Below are 6,154 nucleotides of genomic sequence, written 5' to 3' on the forward strand. Positions count from 1 at the left end.
CTGCTGCTGCCAGACCACCCCAAGCTTTTGCTTTTGCTTAGTTGCTTGTCCCGCTCCTGTTCCTCCCTGGTGCTGTCCCCTTCCTCAGAAAGCAAGATTTAGTAGGGATCTGTGCATACAGTTTCTCAGCTTCCTAAGTGAGAGTTTTGCAATAGTAGTTTGCCTAAGAGCTGGTTCAGCGATATGTGACATCTCTGAGGGATCTGGAATATTCCATCCTAAGTAATTATTATTCTTCACAGCATTTCAAAAAGGCACAGAGAAATACTCAAGAATAATCAGAATCTGTTATGCTAGTGTCAGATGTGCTGATTAATGTCAGGAAAGTAAGGTAATATGCTCTGATGGAGGAAAAACACGGTCCCTTCACATTTTCCTGTTTTGTGGAGAGATCAACACCCTAATCAGGTATTTTCAGCAAATAGTTTATAATTTGACCAAACTAGCAACATCTGAATATCAACCAAACATGCACTGTAAATTTTTCTCCAAAGGTCAAGCAGATAAAGCAGGATTGATGTCTATGTGTAAGCTGGAGCGCTGCTCCATCATTCAGAATTTTTTTTCCTAATTGAAAATCATTATTACAAAAATCGCTCAGGTTCAGTACCTGGAGTTGAGGTTTCACTCCATCGTATCGCATAGCTCTCAAACAGCTTTGCCATGTCCTTGATGCCTCAGGCTGGTCTGTTCCTCTCAGTTCGGTCATGCCTAAAATGAAAAGTCAATTGTTTTACAATCAGCTTTAACTTTAAATGAGTTACTTACAATAGCACATTCATGTTACAATTTATGTCATGCCATGAACTTTTGGCTGATTTCTGGACTGTGTTCAGTCAGCATCAGTTGAGATGGAGATCGATACACGCTCTGGCAGGAAGGTTGGCACCTTTAGTTTTTGGGTCAGCCAAGTTACTTTTCTCACTGAAAAAGAGGTAAGATATGTGAGTAATGCGTATTTTATAATCACTTCCACTTACTAAACCCTGAATCAATCCTTTGTAGCTTTCCAGAACTTCTCCAGCTGAAGTTTTCCAAGCGTGATCTCTGCCAAAGAACGAATTATTTCAATAGCTCACAGATTTGGAGAGAATGGGATCATTTGCATTTCTGTTTTGTGGGTTTTTTCCCCCATTTTACAGTCTCTTTGTAACAACACTGTGAGCACCAAACCCTGCTGTTCTCATGACATTTTTCACTGTTCTAGTTGTTAATTAAGCAATACTTAAATAATCAAAAGGATTTTCCTGTTGATATTAGCCTGTTTCAATTTTCCTGCATCCGTTTCAAACTGTTTTGATTTTCTGATTTAAAGCTATGAATTCTGGACTGCTGTTTTGTGTCTAGAGAGCCTCGCTCTTCTACAGCACCCCCTGTTAAAATTTCGTGAATACTATGGATGTCTTACAGCTAATTCCAGGCAGATACACGCTGAACGCCACAGTGAAACTCCTGCTGATTTCAAAGCTAAATGCCTGTCATGGAAAAGCACCTCAAAAACCACCCTACAGAGGTTCTGTGGCAGGAGGAAAGGGTGGGGGCTGGGAAAGGTAAGGGGAAAAGAGGGAGTGGATTTCAATCTAACTGGAAAATACGTAAAGAAAGATTTTGCAGATGAAACAGATCAGAGCGGGGCTGAGATTGCTGCTGGCTCCAGGCCTTCCTTTGGCAAAATACCCTCCTGGTCTGTCTTGGACTAAGACACAGTGAAGGACCTGCCCTCTCACATCTGCCACAGCACTGCGAGATTTTTGAGCCTTGACAAAAACCTTGACTTTTCAGACCATATTTCACTGTCTTACTTTCACCCCATCTCTCCAAATTATGACCAGCTTTTATAAAAACATTAGGAGAGGGAAGAAATTAAATCATCGGTTATGACAGAGGAATGAAAAGAGAAACTGAGCTTCAGAGGGAAGAGGAGGGAGGGCAGGAGGTAAGCAAGACTGGTAACGTAAGTCCAAAGAAAATGATGCAAATTCAATTCTCTGATGACTTTCTGCTTCACCCTTCCCAAAAGTGTGTTTCTCCCTTCAGCACGCTCCCCTTACAAAGCGCTCAGGGAAGATCTTGTTAAGTAAGATGAACTTTTGATATCACTTGCTGAAGAAATAGTTGCTGTGGGTCGGTCTGTAGTTACCTTTTTATCTGTAGAAAATCTTATTTTGCATTAAGGAAACAAAAGAGGAGTCGTGTTTTGTTCCCCACCTGAATTTGCACAGAGTAGAAATTTTTATCCTGAAGAGTGTCATGCTGAAGCTTTAGGCAGGCAAAAGATGATCTCGTTTCCTCTCGGTGCATTTTAATCAATCTTTCTCAGTGAAAACCGTCTCCCACCCAGTGCCGACTCTGGGAGGTAACCACACTGATATCAGCTAGATTACAGAGGTTGGAACCAATTAAAAGGGTATGACAGTGTGTATACAGAGGACAAACAAAACACTTTAACTTAGAAGAGCTACTTTTGACTTCCTAATGTCCTTCTCTTAGTGCCCTGATGCTCTTTTCCAAACTCTCAGTCTTCTTTTTCTGCCTTAGAAGTTTGGACCCATCAAATAGCATGACAGAAGGATGTTTCTTTAGTGACAATTCCTTAATAATTTAGTTGGTGTCAGCTTTAACTAAGAACATACGGTAACAGAGGAGCCCTTCTGCTCCAAGGAGCTGTTCAGAGCCCTCCGCTTCATGATCTCTGAAGCAGTGATGCCCTCCTGCGGCAAGATGCTTTCCACTGGAATAACTGCAGTGCTTTATGCGTGAAAATAGTGCTTTTCCTTCCTTCTAATAGTCCAACGCTAACTAAAATACCCCATGAAGACCTTTACACAGTCCATTACTTGGCCAGTGCCTCTGGTGGGGGGAAACACGTTTTCTTTAGAGCTCTTACCTGTGTTAGAAACTTAACCTGCTTATACAATGGCTTTTTATTCTACAGGGTGCTGTCAGAATGGAGATAATATAATGCTGTGGCTGCCCTGTCAGGACGGAAAAGCCTGAGTTTCTTTTTAATGGTGTTTGCCTAAGAAGTTTTAAATACATAGGATGATACTATGGATTTACTCATATATAGTTAAAAGCAGTTTAAAAATGTGGTGGAGAAACTGCTGTAGCTGTTAGAGACTGTTTTAGGAGTCTGGTCACATCTCACACTTACAGCGTGAGGCTCGTTCTTCAGCGCTGCGCTCACACCACTGTGGTACCAGCATCTCTGCCATTTGCAGTGGATCACGTAGGAAAAGGCACAATTCAGGAGCACGTAAAGGCACGTTGGAGCGTGACAAGGGACCTGCTGCACTGACGGGTTGACTTGCCTCACCAGCACAGGGATTGGAGAGGTCTGGTTTGGAGTGGCTGTGGTGGCTCAGGTGGCCTGAGAGGTACGAAGGTCTGTGGGATACGCAGGAGAGACTGATGTTTAGCTGCCCAGGAAGCCTGTGCCACTGGAGCCCGGGGGTACAGGTACATTCGCAGGTGCTCAGCCCTTTGCATGTGGGGACTGAGCCCCGAGAACGTGATTTTGAGGAAATACATGAATGAGGTCCCTCACATGGCAGTTGGGAAGAGACGGTGGACAGGAGGACACCAGGTCGAGTGGAGTTTGGCCTTTCTGTGGTATCAGAGGAGACATTTCTATTTGCTGGAGAGAGGTATGTGCGTTTTCAAGGTGTTTTTCTTTAATCAACCTGTCAGAAGTGCAAATGAAGAGGAATCGGGTATGCTTGAGTTGTGTCATCAACTGAGCCTGCCTGCTGATTTCCTCACATCTCAGAGACCCTCATCTCCTTCTGCTGAAAGAAGCAGTGACGCCATTCTTTGATCTCTCTCTTGGCCTACTTGTCTGTCTTGCTTTCAGGGAGAGAAAGTGAGCGTAAGCAAGTGTTCTGTTTTCTTTGTTATCCCTCGAGGCCATAATTAGCTCCTCTTAATTTTTCTTCCTTTTTGCTGTAAGTTGTTCAGGGTCTACAAAACTCTCGCGGGTTATTCTCCACATGAAACAGATTTATCTTGGGAAGGGCCACACAGCTTTTACAGTAAGTGGTAGGCGAAATATATTTCTGTATTTCCTGTAATTGTGTGGAGCTGCAGACAGCCTCTGGGAAGAAGCTTTTTTTTTTTTTAATAGATAGGATATCTTTGTTTATTTTAATACCACAGATATTTCAGTGACGTTATGGGCATATTCTCTTCTCTAAAAGTAGATGAAATGATTTCAAGTGTTCATGCACTGATAAAAAACACGACATCTTTCTCTGTGAGTAGTTGTCAAACAGACATTTAACATTCCCATCATATTAATAAGTTACTCTTGAGTTGGCTGTTACAAAGGGGAAAAAAAAGTCCAATTTAAGAAAAATCAGATTGCTATACTGCAAGTGTTAATCCCGCTGGTTAATGATGATCCCAGCCCTTGAGACTAAAGCATGAGAACTTGGCCCGCTGATAGAAGTGTGGCCAGAGTGTTACTGGAGTGCTAATCTCTGGAGTTGACACCATCCGGAGAGGAGCAAGGAAGAATCTTTGTGTGGACATGTTCAGCCTCTCCCGACTTCATCATCTGGGGCCACAGTTAAGCAACCCTCCTGCGCAGCCAGTGTTCCGCTGGTCTCTGCGAGTCTCCAGGGGTGCGTTTCCACAGCGGTTCATCTGAATCAGAACATCGCAGTTCTGCTTCCTCCCTCCTGCCAGCACCGGCGCTCGTGGGATCCTGCTGGGAACCCTGTCAGAAAGCTGAGGCAGCTAAAAACGAAGCCCTTTCTCATGATAAGATTATTTTTAGCCATCTCAGTTCTCTTAAGTGGCTCTCTGACTGTTTGCACAAGCATCAGGGCTGGCACAGGGGCCAGGGCAGGATGACTTGGCTGGAGGGCTGGAGCACAGCAATCCCAGCGCAGACCAGTTCAGACAACCGTAGAACTACATCCTGATACTAAACTGCTGCCACCAGGCCAGGAGGGGCAGAAATTCAGTGTACACCTTTATAAAGGCTCCCAGGGTTGGGGTTGGAGGGAAGACTTGTGCTCATCTTCCTGAGCAAGGAACCAGTAATGTGTCTGACAGGGAGTCCAGGATGAAATCTTGCTGAAAACCAAGTTGTTCAATAGTCATTTTTATTAACCCCATCCCCAAACGGGCTGATTTCCAGCACACTAATCTGGATTTCCCATCAGGAGGGTGACTTGTGACTGTGGGGTTTGGTGCCAATGTTCTTGGATGGTACAGACTGTTTTGGAAGCCGAGCACTGGGATATAAACCAGAGATCATACAGGGATAGATTTTTGCAGGACAAACCGTGTCTTTGGAGGAGCAGAGCTTAAGCGTCTGACAAATGCTGCTGTGGTCAGAAATGTTCTCAACCTCTGCTAATTGGCAGAGGTTATATGAACAGCTTCCTCAAAAATCCTGAGAAATTGATGGATTTATCATAGATGGGACAATTCAGAGCTGCTTTTCAGGTCCTAGTGCCTGACAAAGCAACAGAAAACAAGAGGACAGCAGACAGGGAGAGGTGCCCAAACAGAAGAAGAAATCCCATCCTCTGAGTACAGCCCGCTATCATCATGCACATTTGCTTACCAAAGGGAGACGGATCATGCGCTCTGTAAACACTTCACCAGCTACCGAGGTTTGTCCTTACTCTAACACATTCGATTATATCATTATTTTTTTCAAAGGTTGTCGCAATGTCAGAACAGAAACTTTTACCCCGTTGTGGAAATAATGACCCAAGGTCCAAGTTACCCGAAGAGGTTGTGGAATTGCCTTCACTGAAGGTTTTAGAGACCAATGAGACACTTCTCTGTGAGGAGGACCAAGGGTTTCGAAACTGTGGTGTAGGTGCTTATGTGAACCGACATTGTTACCTTCAAGGAAAGAACATTTCGCCACAAACATCCTTTTTAGCTCCTAGATAACCTCCAACATAAAACCAGTGGGGTATAAGAGCAAAAGAAAATCCCGTTTCTGATGAGGAAATCGGTGTGGCGAGAGCAGTGCTGCAGACTTCCAGCTGACGAAGCTTAAGGAACTATTAAAAAAGAAAAAGGGAAATACATCTGGCCATTAGTCATTTCACAGGGCTTGCACCCCCTCGAAGAGCTCCAATTACTTCTCTACGGAAACTCCTCCTTTAAAAGCTCCGGAGAGATTTAAGGG

Source organism: Buceros rhinoceros, unplaced genomic scaffold (genome assembly GCF_000710305.1).
Source record: "Buceros rhinoceros silvestris isolate BGI_N320 unplaced genomic scaffold, ASM71030v1 scaffold1193, whole genome shotgun sequence".
In the NCBI taxonomy this organism is placed as follows: domain Eukaryota; kingdom Metazoa; phylum Chordata; class Aves; order Bucerotiformes; family Bucerotidae; genus Buceros; species Buceros rhinoceros.